Source organism: Urocampus carinirostris, chromosome 7 (genome assembly GCF_059441175.1).
Source record: "Urocampus carinirostris isolate Australia breed hairy pipefish chromosome 7, RoL_Ucar_1.0, whole genome shotgun sequence".
NCBI classification, from domain to species: Eukaryota; Metazoa; Chordata; class Actinopteri; order Syngnathiformes; family Syngnathidae; genus Urocampus; species Urocampus carinirostris.
Window position 1 is genome coordinate 34,082,436 of NC_142355.1, and position 13,235 is coordinate 34,095,670.

The 13,235-nt window shown below is 42.3% G+C and overlaps 22 non-coding genes across 22 annotated transcripts; all 22 read right to left on the bottom strand.

The window, feature by feature from the left end:
- Positions 1 to 7,420: 7,420 nt before the first annotated feature.
- Positions 7,421 to 7,507, bottom strand: trnay-gua (transfer RNA tyrosine (anticodon GUA)). The gene is given in 2 exon segments: positions 7,421 to 7,456; positions 7,471 to 7,507. It is a non-coding gene; the product is annotated as a tRNA-Tyr (tRNA).
- A 117-nt stretch (positions 7,508 to 7,624) lies between these two features.
- On the bottom strand, positions 7,625 to 7,711 carry trnay-gua (transfer RNA tyrosine (anticodon GUA)). The gene is given in 2 exon segments: positions 7,625 to 7,660; positions 7,675 to 7,711. It is a non-coding gene; the product is annotated as a tRNA-Tyr (tRNA).
- A 321-nt stretch (positions 7,712 to 8,032) lies between these two features.
- trnay-gua (transfer RNA tyrosine (anticodon GUA)) lies at positions 8,033 to 8,119 on the bottom strand. Its single transcript is given in 2 exon segments — positions 8,033 to 8,068; positions 8,083 to 8,119. It is a non-coding gene; the product is annotated as a tRNA-Tyr (tRNA).
- Positions 8,120 to 8,237: 118 nt separating this feature from the next.
- On the bottom strand, positions 8,238 to 8,324 carry trnay-gua (transfer RNA tyrosine (anticodon GUA)). Its single transcript is given in 2 exon segments — positions 8,238 to 8,273; positions 8,288 to 8,324. It is a non-coding gene; the product is annotated as a tRNA-Tyr (tRNA).
- Positions 8,325 to 8,645: 321 nt separating this feature from the next.
- trnay-gua (transfer RNA tyrosine (anticodon GUA)) lies at positions 8,646 to 8,732 on the bottom strand. The gene is given in 2 exon segments: positions 8,646 to 8,681; positions 8,696 to 8,732. It is a non-coding gene; the product is annotated as a tRNA-Tyr (tRNA).
- Positions 8,733 to 8,849: 117 nt separating this feature from the next.
- trnay-gua (transfer RNA tyrosine (anticodon GUA)) lies at positions 8,850 to 8,936 on the bottom strand. The gene is given in 2 exon segments: positions 8,850 to 8,885; positions 8,900 to 8,936. It is a non-coding gene; the product is annotated as a tRNA-Tyr (tRNA).
- A 117-nt stretch (positions 8,937 to 9,053) lies between these two features.
- Positions 9,054 to 9,140, bottom strand: trnay-gua (transfer RNA tyrosine (anticodon GUA)). Its single transcript is given in 2 exon segments — positions 9,054 to 9,089; positions 9,104 to 9,140. It is a non-coding gene; the product is annotated as a tRNA-Tyr (tRNA).
- Positions 9,141 to 9,257: 117 nt separating this feature from the next.
- On the bottom strand, positions 9,258 to 9,344 carry trnay-gua (transfer RNA tyrosine (anticodon GUA)). The gene is given in 2 exon segments: positions 9,258 to 9,293; positions 9,308 to 9,344. It is a non-coding gene; the product is annotated as a tRNA-Tyr (tRNA).
- Positions 9,345 to 9,869: 525 nt separating this feature from the next.
- Positions 9,870 to 9,956, bottom strand: trnay-gua (transfer RNA tyrosine (anticodon GUA)). The gene is given in 2 exon segments: positions 9,870 to 9,905; positions 9,920 to 9,956. It is a non-coding gene; the product is annotated as a tRNA-Tyr (tRNA).
- Positions 9,957 to 10,073: 117 nt separating this feature from the next.
- Positions 10,074 to 10,160, bottom strand: trnay-gua (transfer RNA tyrosine (anticodon GUA)). Its single transcript is given in 2 exon segments — positions 10,074 to 10,109; positions 10,124 to 10,160. It is a non-coding gene; the product is annotated as a tRNA-Tyr (tRNA).
- Positions 10,161 to 10,277: 117 nt separating this feature from the next.
- Positions 10,278 to 10,364, bottom strand: trnay-gua (transfer RNA tyrosine (anticodon GUA)). Its single transcript is given in 2 exon segments — positions 10,278 to 10,313; positions 10,328 to 10,364. It is a non-coding gene; the product is annotated as a tRNA-Tyr (tRNA).
- Positions 10,365 to 10,481: 117 nt separating this feature from the next.
- Positions 10,482 to 10,568, bottom strand: trnay-gua (transfer RNA tyrosine (anticodon GUA)). The gene is given in 2 exon segments: positions 10,482 to 10,517; positions 10,532 to 10,568. It is a non-coding gene; the product is annotated as a tRNA-Tyr (tRNA).
- A 117-nt stretch (positions 10,569 to 10,685) lies between these two features.
- Positions 10,686 to 10,772, bottom strand: trnay-gua (transfer RNA tyrosine (anticodon GUA)). The gene is given in 2 exon segments: positions 10,686 to 10,721; positions 10,736 to 10,772. It is a non-coding gene; the product is annotated as a tRNA-Tyr (tRNA).
- Positions 10,773 to 10,889: 117 nt separating this feature from the next.
- trnay-gua (transfer RNA tyrosine (anticodon GUA)) lies at positions 10,890 to 10,976 on the bottom strand. Its single transcript is given in 2 exon segments — positions 10,890 to 10,925; positions 10,940 to 10,976. It is a non-coding gene; the product is annotated as a tRNA-Tyr (tRNA).
- Positions 10,977 to 11,093: 117 nt separating this feature from the next.
- Positions 11,094 to 11,180, bottom strand: trnay-gua (transfer RNA tyrosine (anticodon GUA)). Its single transcript is given in 2 exon segments — positions 11,094 to 11,129; positions 11,144 to 11,180. It is a non-coding gene; the product is annotated as a tRNA-Tyr (tRNA).
- A 117-nt stretch (positions 11,181 to 11,297) lies between these two features.
- On the bottom strand, positions 11,298 to 11,384 carry trnay-gua (transfer RNA tyrosine (anticodon GUA)). The gene is given in 2 exon segments: positions 11,298 to 11,333; positions 11,348 to 11,384. It is a non-coding gene; the product is annotated as a tRNA-Tyr (tRNA).
- Positions 11,385 to 11,705: 321 nt separating this feature from the next.
- Positions 11,706 to 11,792, bottom strand: trnay-gua (transfer RNA tyrosine (anticodon GUA)). Its single transcript is given in 2 exon segments — positions 11,706 to 11,741; positions 11,756 to 11,792. It is a non-coding gene; the product is annotated as a tRNA-Tyr (tRNA).
- A 321-nt stretch (positions 11,793 to 12,113) lies between these two features.
- Positions 12,114 to 12,200, bottom strand: trnay-gua (transfer RNA tyrosine (anticodon GUA)). Its single transcript is given in 2 exon segments — positions 12,114 to 12,149; positions 12,164 to 12,200. It is a non-coding gene; the product is annotated as a tRNA-Tyr (tRNA).
- Positions 12,201 to 12,521: 321 nt separating this feature from the next.
- trnay-gua (transfer RNA tyrosine (anticodon GUA)) lies at positions 12,522 to 12,608 on the bottom strand. The gene is given in 2 exon segments: positions 12,522 to 12,557; positions 12,572 to 12,608. It is a non-coding gene; the product is annotated as a tRNA-Tyr (tRNA).
- Positions 12,609 to 12,725: 117 nt separating this feature from the next.
- Positions 12,726 to 12,812, bottom strand: trnay-gua (transfer RNA tyrosine (anticodon GUA)). Its single transcript is given in 2 exon segments — positions 12,726 to 12,761; positions 12,776 to 12,812. It is a non-coding gene; the product is annotated as a tRNA-Tyr (tRNA).
- A 117-nt stretch (positions 12,813 to 12,929) lies between these two features.
- On the bottom strand, positions 12,930 to 13,016 carry trnay-gua (transfer RNA tyrosine (anticodon GUA)). The gene is given in 2 exon segments: positions 12,930 to 12,965; positions 12,980 to 13,016. It is a non-coding gene; the product is annotated as a tRNA-Tyr (tRNA).
- Positions 13,017 to 13,133: 117 nt separating this feature from the next.
- On the bottom strand, positions 13,134 to 13,220 carry trnay-gua (transfer RNA tyrosine (anticodon GUA)). The gene is given in 2 exon segments: positions 13,134 to 13,169; positions 13,184 to 13,220. It is a non-coding gene; the product is annotated as a tRNA-Tyr (tRNA).
- Between the last annotated feature and the right edge of the window lie 15 nt (positions 13,221 to 13,235).

Here is a 13,235-nt window from a genome sequence, read left to right on the forward strand (position 1 = left end):
TAGAGTTGATGGGAAGATGAAGGGAGCCACAGAAAATCTATTGGAGCCTACAAGAGAGCTGAGAATTGGGCACAGGTTCACCTTCGAACCGGTGTTAGAACACCCAAAGTACAGACCTCAATCTTATATAGCATTTGTGAAAAGATCTGCTACTCAAATGGGGCCAATAGTTTTTCAACGCCTTTTTTAATGTTTTATTTGTTAGCACACTATAAAATGTTTGGTTTCTTGTCACGATTGTGTCTCACATGTTGTTGATTCCTAGAGTTTTTAATCTATAAGTTCAAAGCTGGGATATGGCAATATGTCAAAAAGCTCTCGAAGGGCTAATACTTTTGCAAGGCGATGTCAATGATCATTATAGAGACAAACACGTGGTGTTCTTTCTGTCGACATCTCCCGAAAGCGTGGGAATTATCAGCCTGTCTGTGTTAAAATTTCACACACTTGAGAAAATGTTCAGGGAGAGGCCAAAGAGCAATTAACATTGTGAACTGAAATGATCCAGACCAAAGAAAACACAGATTAGAGCAGGGGTCTCAAAGTCGCGGCCGAGGGGCAGGGGGGAGGGGGATGGGGGCAATTTTGCTCAGCTGAATGATAGTTTGAGGCACCAGTCTTTACATGAAAGCTCAGCATTAGGATTTTGATATTAATATTGATAATTACCTCCGTGTAAATGAATTACGCGGGCCTCAAACTTCACAGATCGCTCTATGAGATCAATGTGATTTCCCTGCAATATGATTGGGTGGCTACATCCTGGTTTGACCAATGGCAGTTTACACACATCACATGCAAAGAGTTTCCACAAATGAGCTGATTGGATTCATCATTTTTTGCAATGTAATCACAAACTATTTCATTTAAACAGAGAAGCGAAACGAGGGGGGCCCAGGTCGGGGGAGAAGATAGTCACCGCTGTGAAAAAAGCAATGGAAAGATGAAAAAAAGAAAAATAAGGAAAGAGGGGGAACAAAACTGAAAAAAAGGTAAAAAAGCTGGAATCAAATAAAGAGGAAAAGAAAAAGAAAAATGAATGGGCAAAAAACAAAAACAAAAAAGGGGAAAGAAGAAAAAAGGAAAAAAAAGAAGCAAAAAAACAGGAAAACAATAAAAAATAATAAAAACAGAAGATTAAAAGATCATGGTCTCACCCTTCTCTAGTGAGAACCTCCCATTGTTTTGCTGCACAGCTCAATGATAAGCTTAATAATAAGCTTAAAGGTTTAGTGTAAACACATCTGTCAGCATTGCCAAAAAAGGGAAAAGGCGGCCCAGTACACTTGTAAAAAAAAGTTGAAACGTTGTTAAAAGAAAAAAAGACAAAAAGTGGGAAAAGAGGCAAAAGTGTAAAACGTAAGAAAAAGGGTGAAACAAAACTAAAAAAGAAAAAAGAGAAAAAAGCAGGAAAGCAAAATCAGGATAAAACGGGGAAATAATAAAAAATATATATATAAAGGAGAAAACAAAAAAAGGGAAAAGAGGAAATAAGGAAAAAGAAAAAAGGAACAAAAAGGGGAAAAATAGAAAAAACACAAAATAAAAGGCAAACAAAAAAGGAAAAAAGGAAGGAATAAATACATAAATGAATAAACAAATATGAAGGGTAAAAGCAGAAAAGAAAAAAATAAAGGAAGAAAAAAGAAAACAAATAAACAAAAAGGGGAGAAGAAAAAAAAAGAAAAGAAAATAGTAAAACAAAGAAAATCAAATGATCATGGGTCCCACCCGTCTCCAGTGAGACCCTCCCATTGTTCTGCTGCACAGCTCAATAATGAGCTTCAATAAAGGTGCAGTGTAAACACATCTGTCTGTGCTGAGTTAGCAGACAGTAAAAAAAAAAGAAAAAAAAGGAATAAGTGCACTTAAAAAAAAAAGTGGGCCAAGGCACAAAACTGCCTTTATCAGCATGTTCGTTCTATTTTTTTCCTTGCACAGCTGCTAGCTAGCTGGCGCTGTGTTTGCTTGTTTGCTGTCTTTTGTGCTAGCTTGTTTGAAGATGCACTAAAAAAAGAAAAGAAAAAAAGAAGAATGTTTTACTCCCGATTTTCTAAATGACCACACCTGCAACAATGCAGGATGACAAAGAAATTATACTATTTGTACATGCGAGTATTCTTTCTCGGAAGATAAACCGCAGTTCCACATCGGTGTGTACTTCTCATTTAGTTAGTTAAACAGTATTTTTGTCTCATTCACTTCCGAATGGGAACGTAAACCAGTTTCTGTTTATCAAAAAGCACTCTTTGAAGTGACCTTCATCGGGGGTGGGCAAACTACGGCCCGCAGGCAACGATTGGCTTATTGGTATTTTTAATTGGGACCACTGTCATGATTACTGATTTGCATCACCTGTGATCGCTCATTTGGCACTACCTGATTGGTTCCCCGTTGCTTTTTTAAGCCCAGTCCTGTTTCTCTCCAGTTGTCAGTCCGTCAGCGAACCTGTGTTGTTACAAAGCAAGCATTTTGACCCTGACTCCGCCCTGTCTCGTTTTTGCACCCGTTTTTCCACCTGTCCGTTCCTGATCTCCCCGTTTTTCTTCGGCTACGACCAGAATTTGATCCCGACCATTTCAGATCTCCCGTTCCGGCTTACGACCTGTTTTGATCCCGACCACGTTTTTGCTCTCCTGCCTCGGCTATCGACCTGTTTTTCTGTCCTTGACACGGCTAGCTCCCGCTACGGAAGATCCACGATCCGATTGCCTAAGCGGCTTGCTTCTCCCGTCCAGCGAGCACCGGATCGCGGGTGCTGCCCCTCCTCTTTTTATCAATAAACTTGTGGTTAACGCTACGCATTTGGATCCTGATTCCATCCTGGTCGTGACAACCACTGAACAAAGAGGAAAAAAAAGAGAGGAAAGACAGATTAAAAAAGAGAAAAAAGAGGAACAGGAAAAAAGGAAAAAAGAGGAAAAGAAAAGGGAAACAAGGTAAGAAGGGAAATAGAGAAAAAGATAAAACAGGTAATGAAGGTGAGCGGCAGGATGAGTCCACACTTGTTTTTAACCTCTGCAAATTTTTGATGTCGAATGAGTCAAAGTGAATGAGTGTTAGCGTGTTGGCATGCGTATTAAGAAAAAAGTACAGAGGGGATATAAATCAAAAGAGAAAGACAGAAGAGAAGAGAAAGAGAGAGGGGGGAGAGAGAATGAGGGAGAACAAAAGAAGAAAAGAGAGAGAGAAAAAGAGGGAAAGACAAGGAGAAACAAACAGGGATGGGGAGAAGGAGAAAAAAAAGAGGAATAAAGAAAAACTTGTTTATTTTTATCAGGTTGCCCAAAGATAGCTATCTATATTTATTTATATGAAATAAAATGATATATATATATATATATATATATATATATATATATATATCTGCTGCCCCTTGATGTAGTAAGGGTGCAATTGCACTATATTCTAGGACAGTTAAAAAAAACCCCAGATTTTAAAGAGGAACCGGAACTGGATCAGGACCCAAAAGCTTGACTTTCTCACACATGCCTTTTATTTTACGGGAAATGGGGAGTCATGCACGTTAGGCAGAAGTCTGCCGTGAAACGATGTCATGAACCAGAACAAGAGGAGAACCCAAATGCGTGACTTTTCTCACACAAGCCTTTTATTTTACGGAAAATGGGGAGTCATGCACGTTAGGAAGCAGTCTGGCGTGGAATGACAGGAAGCCAGAGGCCGACGAAATCGATAGTGATTGCCCGAGTTGATGTCGGACAGATGGGTTGATACAGGGCAGGACGGGACAGACAGGATTAATATCAAAACAGGATATCGAAATTAAACAGGACAAACTAGACGGGAAGGAAAACTGGAGAAAATAATCAACAGGACAAAAATAGCCGGAATCCAAACTGGAAACAGAAATTAAACAGGACAAAATAAACAGGAACAATACCAGAAAGGAAATACCAACAGGAACAGGACCGAGTCGAAACCCACGTCTTGCGGGGCAGCAGTTCGTTGATGGACTGACAAAGTAAGAAAGAGCGCACTGAGCTTACAAAGACGGAAGGCCAATCTGTCAATGAGCCGCAGCTGGCGCCACACGGGCGGGGCCAATCGGGCGCCATGGCAACCGTGACAATATATATATATATATATATATATATATATATATATATATATATATATATATATATATACAGCACTGAGGCTTACATGAGCTAATTAGCAGAAGTTCCTAACCCCCAATCTACTGCAATTTCACCTCAGAGCAGATTAATGTCATATCGCAAGGGTCCACATATCGGTGATTTTCTACCACACAAATCTCAATCACAAATCATATGAATCGAACCCGGAGCGTTAAGGACCCTCGAAAGGACGGACTCGCAGCCCTCCTTCTATCATGGTAACCGCACAAAAAAGCTGAACTCCCTGCACCTGTGATTTCATGTCCCTTCCTGTGGATATTTTTACTCCGAACAGGGGAAAGCAACAGAGTCGGTTCCAGCTGCGCTGGGTTTATGTCATAAGCTCCTGCGGCCGCTTCGGATTAGCGCCCCCTAAACAGTCGCATAGGCTAATTAGACCTCAAATAAAAAGGAGCCGCGTGGGCAAAAGGTAAAGTCCCTCGCACGTATGTTGAAACATCGGCAGTCCGCATGGCGACGACCACCCAGAAGACTTTGAAAAGAACGAAAAGGAAAATGTCTTCCCGCAGGGTTTGGGAGACCCGTGTCTCATCTGGGGGCGAAGTTTGCCGTCGTGATAAACACGAAAAAAACGAAGAAACGCCTTCTTGCCTGCCGAATCATTTTATGAATCGGAAGTTGTCCGGGTCGTAAAAAAATCGGCTGGTGTTATTAAAAACGAGGGCGGATGCTGTGATTTTGTGATTTTGTCTCATAACAATGTACAAGTGTGTGATATAAAGATGGATGACCTAAATCGGTAGCCACCGGCTGCCATCATCCTCACGTTCTGATTGGCTAAGAACAAGCACTGTCGGATCTATTAATTACAAGCCGCGACAAAAATAAAGAAAAAAATTCAACTCCTTAATTTTAAAGAATGAATAGTTTGAAACAGATATTGTCACAGTCGCCATGGCGCCCAATTAGCCCCTGCCATGTGGCGCCATCTTCAGTCACGGTTGCCATGGCGCCCAATTCCCTCACCCCAATTGGCGCCAGCTGGAGTTTGTTGACAGATTGGCTCCCTGTCAGTATTTAAACTCTGTCCAGTCAGACACTTTTTGTCGGTCCATCTGCGTACGTCAGCTCCCGCTAGGCAAGCCCTTTCGACCCTGACTCTGTCCTGTCCTGTCCTGATTCCTGTTTGATTCCTGGGTCCTACCCCTTTTCTGAACTTGATGTATTATTTGCCCTCATGTAGGTTTTAGATGAGGGGATGGTGTCATAATAGTCTGTAATAATAGTTTGCAATAGTCTTTGATCCGTGCAGACTCTTTCTGATTAAGGGCTATACAAATAAACATGACTTGACTTTTGCTCCCCCGTACCGGCCATCAATCGCTCTCGACATTATCTTCGCTCGCCACGGAAATACCACCTCCGCGTCTGAGTAACCTGCTTCCCACAATCAACGATCTACGGATCGTGTATGATACCCTTTCCCTTTTCCCTAATAAAGCTAAGAGAAACGCACGCAAGTGGGTCCTGTTTTCGTTCCCGTCTTGACAACGATAAATTCACCTTTTCTTAGAAAAAAACAAAATGACTAGCAAATCAAAAGTACTTCGAGTACCGTATGCACTGGCGAAAAAAGGCCTACACCGCATATAAGCCAAATCCTAAAACTGCATTAAAACAGCCAGCAGCTAAAAGAAAAGGGAAATAAAACCAACAAAATCACCATAATAAGAGTTGTGGTCCCTCTCAAACACAATCGGGACTGCTCCGATTGACTGAACAGGAAGAAGAGAACGATCAATACATTATCTTATGTTAAGGAGTGTCATTGCCAAAAATGATTTCAAGTCATACGGTTTCAATGACTCAAGTCTGAAAACAAGCTCATCTTGATTTTAGAACACGGGAATTGTTTTGCCGTTCGTATAAATATGCGTATATCACGTGTGCTCTTGGCAGTGAAAGCGAGACGGTTCCAAGTCCAGAGGTTTGGCTTTAGGCCAACTGCTCTGACCTAGAACATTTTGTCCTTACGACAAGGAAAGCACGATGGCAGCTCCCTTTGTTTTTAAGCGCTGCCGTAATGAAGTAACACATTGGAATGATCTAACTCCCTTTTTAATTGCTTGTTTTTTGTTTTGTTTTTCAATTCTTTATTCCCTTACAGTAAACACCCAGGTTACGACGTTCGTACTTTACTATGTTTTCCCATTACAACGTGGAAAACAAGATTACCAACATATAAAAAATGTATTAAGGTTTTAAGAACACTGATAGCATGGGTGCAATAGGTATTAGAAGAAGAATAAGATGCTAATACTTGAATTGAATATTCATTCAAAACACTGGGTAAGATAGTTGTGTCTACATAATTATCGAGAGCGTCAGAGCCAGAACAGGAAACAGGACCCACTCGCGTAACGTCACTCACAGTTTTATTAGGAAAGGAGAAAGGAGCACACTCGATCTGTAGAAGTGGGAATTCCGTGGCTAGCGATTACGGTGTCGGGAACGGAAAAAGACGAAATCAAACGGATCGTGGCGGGAGCAAAACAGGAGCAAAAACAAAGGAAAAACTGAGATTCTCAGAAGCACCGACAAATGGCTAATGACAGGACAGCGTTTAAATATTGACAGAGAGCCAATCTGTCAACAAGCTTCAGCTGGTGTCCATGGGCGGGACCAATTGGACGCCATGTCAACCGTGACAGAAACTGGCGCCACACGGCGGGGGGGAATTGGGCGCCATGGCAACTGTGACGGAGAGATTTTGTGATGGCTTCATAAATCCTTTGGCTTGGTTTCCAAACTGCAACCTAAATGTTTCTGTGCTGATGACTCCAGTCCATCATTCTAGGTACTGATCTATTGAGGGGAATGAAAAACTTTGTGTATAAGCAATTCAGCATTATCAAGAACAGGTGTGGGTTCGGGAATGGAAGAATAAACTGCCTATAATTAAATGCAACATCAACTTGAAAGAGAGCAGTAAACTATGGACTTTAAAAACAGCCAGATTCTTCAAGCAGCGTAAGGGTCTCAGTATTTGCCACTACAGTCACCACCTGAACAATGGAAGGGGAGGTAGAAAAATGGACGGTTTTGAACAGTTTTCTATTCCTAAGACCAACATTATGGATCCATGTTCCTCCAGGACCTGTAAAGTTAAAGAGTGTGATTCCCGAAGGTTAAATTTTAAGCCCGGTAGGTATCGATACTTTACTGGGAGGTATCGGCACCAGTAATAGCCCAAATTTAAGAAATGCAGTATTTCCTAGGACGAGAGCAGTCGTGAGCAAAATATAAACTTCCAAAAAGAATCCTTTGAGCCGGAGTTGAACCAGCGACCTAAGGATATCAGCATCAGTCACTACAGTCCTCCGCTCTGCCAACTGAGCTATCGAAGGCTATGCATTGTTTGCGTTTTACTGTGAGTTATGGGCACTAGTAATAGCCCAAATTTAAAATGCAGCATTTAGCAGAACAAAAGCAGTCGTGAGCAGACTATGGACTTCTAAAATGTATCCTTCGAGCTGGAGTTGAACCAGCGACCTAAGGATCTCAGCATCAGTCACTACAATCCTCCGCTCTGCCAACTGAGCTATCGAAGGCTATGTATTCTCTTTGTTTTAATGTGAGTTATGGGCACTAGTAACAGCCAAAATTTTAAATGCAGCATTTAGCAGAACGAAAGCAGTTGTAAGCAAACTTTGGACTTCTAAAATGCATCCTTCGAGCCGGAGTTGAACCAGCGACCTAAGGATATCAGCATCAGTCACTACAGTCCTCCGCTCTGCCAACTGAGGTATCAAACGCTATGCATTCTCTTCGTTTTACTGTGAGTTATGGGCACTAGTAATAGCCCAAATTTAAAATGCAGCATTTAGCAGAACGAAAGCAGTCGTGAGCAAACTATGGACTTCTAAAATGCATCCTTCGAGCCGGAGTTGAATCAGCGACCTAAGGATATCAGCATCAGTCACTACAGTCCTCCGCTCTGCCAACTGAGCTATCGAAGGCTATGCATTCTCTTTGTTTTAATGTGAGTTATGGGCACTAATAAAAGCCAAAATTTTAAATGCAGCATTTAGCAGAACGAAAGCAGTTGTAAGCAAACTTTGGACTTCTAAAAAGAAATCCTTCGAACCGGAGTTGAATCAGCGACCTAAGGATATCAGCATCAGTCACTACAGTCCTCCGCTCTGCCAACTGAGCTATCGAAGGCTATGCATTCTCTTTGTTTTAATGTGAGTTATGGGCACTAGTAATAGCCCAAATTTAAAATGCAGCATTTAGCAGAACGAAAGCAGTCGTGAGCAAACTATGGACTTCTAAAATGCATCCTTGGAGCCGGAGTGTAACCAGCGACCTAAGGATATCAGCATCAGTCACTACAGTCCTCCACTCTGCCAACTGAGCTATCGAAGGTTTAACATTTGTTTGTTTTTTCTGGGAGTTATGGGCACTAGTAATAGCCCAAATTTAAAATGCAGCATTTAGCAGAACGAAAGCAGTCGTGAGCAAACTATGGACTTCTAAAATGCATCCTTCGAGCCGGAGTTGAACCAGCGACCTAAGGATATCTGCATCAGTCACTACAGTCCTCCGCTCTGCCAACTGAGCTATCGAAGGCTATGCATTCTGCTTGTTTTACTGTGAGTTATGGGCACTAGTAACAGCCAAAATTTTAAATAGAGCATTTAGCAGAACGAAAGCAGTAGTAAGCAAACTTTGGACTTCTAAAAAAAATCCTTCGAACCGGAGTTGAACCAGCGACCTGAGGATATCAGCATCAGTCACTACAGTCCTCCGCTCTGCCAACTGAGCTATCGAAGGCTATGCATTCTCTTTGTTTTACTGTGAGTTATGGGCACTAGTAACAGCCAAAATTTTAAATAGAGTATTTAGCAGAACGAAAGCAGTAGTAAGCAAACTTTGGACTTCTAAAAAAAATCCTTCGAACCGGAGTTGAACCAGCGACCTAAGGATATCAGCATCAGTCACTACAGTCCTCCGCTCTGCCAACTGAGCTATCGAAGGCTATGCATTCTCTTTGTTTTACTGTGAGTTACGGGCACTAGTAACAGCCAAAATTTTAAATAGAGCATTTAGCAGAACGAAAGCAGTTGTAAGCAAACTTTGGACTTCTAAAAAAAACCTTTCGAGCCGGAGTTGAACCAGCGACCTAAGGATATCAGCATCAGTCACTACAGTCCTCCGCTCTGCCCACTGAGCTATCGAAGGCTATGCATTCTTTTCGTTTTACTGTGAGTTATGGGCACTAGTAATAACCCAAATTTAAAATGCAGCATTTAGCAGAACGAAAGCAGTCGTGAGCAAACTATGGACTTCTAAAACGCATCCTTCGAGCTGGAGTTGAACCAACGACCTAAGGTTATCAACATCAGTCACTACAGTCCTCCACTCTGCCAACTGAGCTATCGAAGGTTTAACATTTGTTTGGTTTTTCTGGGAGTTATGGGCACTAGTAATAGCCCAAATTTAAAATGCAGCATTTAGCAGAACGAAAGCAGTCGTGAGCAAACTATGGACTTCTAAAATGCATCCTTGGAGCCGGAGTGTAACCAGCGACCTAAGGATATCAGCATCAGTCACTACAGTCCTCCACTCTGCCAACTGAGCTATCGAAGGTTTAACATTTGTTTGGTTTTTCTGGGAGTTATGGGCACTAGTAATAGCCCAAATTTAAAATGCAGCATTTAGCAGAACGAAAGCAGTCGTGAGCAAACTTTGGACTTCTAAAATGCATCCTTCGAGCCGGAGTTGAACCAGCGACCTAAGGATATCAGCATCAGTCACTACAGTCCTCCGCTCTGCCAACTGAGCTATCGAAGGTTTAACATTTGTTTGGTCTTTCTGGGAGTTATGGGCACTAGTAATAGCCCAAATTTAAAATGCAGCATTTAGCAGAACGAAAGCAGTCGTGAGCAAACTATGGACTTCTAAAATGCATCCTTTGAGCCGGAGTTGAACCAGCGACCTAAGGATATCAGCATCAGTCACTACAGTCCTCCGCTCTGCCAACTGAGCTATCGAAGGCTATGCATTCTCTTCGTTTTACTGTCAGTTATGGGCACTAGTAATAGCCCAAATTTAAAATGCAGCATTTAGCAGAACGAAAGCAGTCGTGAGCAAACTTTGGACTTCTAAAATGCATCCTTCGAGCCGGAGTTGAACCAGCGACCTAAGGATATCAGCATCAGTCACTACAGTCCTCCGCTCTGCCAACTGAGCTATCGAAGGTTTAACATTTGTTTGGTCTTTCTGGGAGTTATGGGCACTAGTAATAGCCCAAATTTAAAATGCAGCATTTAGCAGAACGAAAGCAGTCGTGAGCAAACTATGGACTTCTAAAAGAAATCCTTCGAGCCGGAGTTGAATCAGCGACCTAAGGATATCAGCATCAGTCACTACAGTCCTCCGCTCTGCCAACTGAGCTATCGAAGGCTATGCATTCTCTTTGTTTTAATGTGAGTTATGGGCACTAGTAATAGCCCAAATTTAAAATGCAGCATTTAGCAGAACGAAAGCAGTCGTGAGCAAACTATGGACTTCTAAAATGCATCCTTCGAGCCGGAGTTGAACCAGCGACCTAAGGATATCTGCATCAGTCACTACAGTCCTCCGCTCTGCCAACTGAGCTATCGAAGGCTATGCATTCTCTTTGTTTTACTGTGAGTTATGGGCACTAGTAACAGCCAAAATTTTAAATAGAGCATTTAGCAGAACGAAAGCAGTAGTAAGCAAACTTTGGACTTCTAAAAAAAATCCTTCGAACCGGAGTTGAACCAGCGACCTAAGGATATCAGCATCAGTCACTACAGTCCTCCGCTCTGCCAACTGAGCTATCGAAGGCTATGCATTCTCTTTGTTTTACTGTGAGTTATGGGCACTAGTAACAGCCAAAATTTTAAATAGAGCATTTAGCAGAACGAAAGCAGTTGTAAGCAAACTTTGGACTTCTAAAAAAAATCTTTCGAGCCGGAGTTGAACCAGCGACCTAAGGATATCAGCATCAGTCACTACAGTCCTCCGCTCTGCCCACTGAGCTATCGAAGGCTATGCATTCTTCTCGTTTTACTGTGAGTTATGGGCACTAGTAATAACCCAAATTTAAAATGCAGCATTTAGCAGAACGAAAGCAGTCGTGAGCAAACTATGGACTTCTAAAATGCATCCTTCGAACCGGAGTTGAACCAACGACCTAAGGATATCAGCATCAGTCACTACAGTCCTCCACTCTGCCAACTGAGCTATCGAAGGTTTAACATTTGTTTGGTTTTTCTGGGAGTTATGGGCACTAGTAATAGCCCAAATTTAAAATGCAGCATTTAGCAGAACGAAAGCAGTCGTGAGCAAACTATGGACTTCTAAATTGCATCCTTGGAGCCGGAGTGTAACCAGCGACCTAAGGATATCAGCATCAGTCACTACAGTCCTCCACTCTGCCAACTGAGCTATCGAAGGTTTAACATTTGTTTGTTTTTTTTGGGAGTTATGGGCACTAGTAATAGCCCAAATTTAAAATGCAGCATTTAGCAGAACGAAAGCAGTCGTGAGCAAACTATGGACTTCTAAAATGCATCCTTCGAGCCGGAGTTGAACCAACGACCTAAGGATATCAGCATCAGTCACTACAGTCCTCCGCTCTGCCAACTGAGCTATCGAAGGCTATGCATTCTCTTTGTTTTACTGTGAGTTATGGGCACTAGTAACAGCCAAAATTTTAAATAGAGCATTTAGCAGAACGAAAGCAGTTGTAAGCAAACTTTGGACTTCTAAAAAATATCTTTCGAGCCGGAGTTGAACCAGCGACCTAAGGATATCAGCATCAGTCACTACAGTACTCCGCTCTGCCCACTGAGCTATCAAAGGCTATGCATTCTTTTCGTTTTACTGTGAGTTATGGGCACTAGTAATAACCCAAATTTAAAATGCAGCATTTAGCAGAACGAAAGCAGTCGTGAGCAAACTATGGACTTCTAAAATGCATCCTTCGAGCCGGAGTTGAACCAACGACCTAAGGATATCAGCATCAGTCACTACAGTCCTCCACTCTGCCAACTGAGCTATCGAAGGTTTAACATTTGTTTGGTTTTTCTGGGAGTTATGGGCACTAGTAATAGCCCAAATTTAAAATGCAGCATTTAGCAGAACGAAAGCAGTCGTGAGCAAACTATGGACTTCTAAAATGCATCCTTGGAGCCGGAGTGTAACCAGCGACCTAAGGATATCAGCATCAGTCACTACAGTCCTCCACTCTGCCAACTGAGCTATCGAAGGTTTAACATTTGTTTGGTTTTTCTGGGAGTTATGGGCACTAGTAATAGCCCAAATTTAAAATGCAGCATTTAGCAGAACGAAAGCAGTCGTGAGCAAACTATGGACTTCTAAAATGCATCCTTCGAGCCGGAGTTGAACCAGCGACCTAAGGATATCAGCATCAGTCCCTACAGTCCTCCGCTCTGCCAACTGAGCTATCGAAGGTTTAACATTTGTTTGGTCTTTCTGGGAGTTATGGGCACTAGTAATAGCCCAAATTTAAAATGCAGCATTTAGCAGAACGAAAGCAGTCGTGAGCAAACTATGGACTTCTAAAATGCATCCTTCGAGCCGGAGTTGAACCAGCGACCTAAGGATATCAGCATCAGTCACTACAGTCCTCCGCTCTGCCAACTGAGCTATCGAAGGCTATGCATTCTCTTCGTTTTACTGTGAGTTATGGGCACTAGTAATAGCCCAAATTTAAAATGCAGCATTTAGCAGAACGAAAGCAGTCGTGAGCAAACTTTGGACTTCTAAAATGCATCCTTCGAGCCGGAGTTGAACCAGCGACCTAAGGATATCAGCATCAGTCACTACAGTCCTCCGCTCTGCCAACTGAGCTATCGAAGGTTTAACATTTGTTTGGTCTTTCTGGGAGTTATGGGCACTAGTAATAGCCCAAATTTAAAATGCAGCATTTAGCAGAACGAAAGCAGTCGTGAGCAAACTATGGACTTCTAAAATGCGTCCTTCGAGCCGGAGTTGAACCAGCGACCTAAGGATATCAGCATCAGTCACTACAGTCCTCCGCTCTGCCAACTGAGCTATCGAAGGCTATGCATTCTCTTC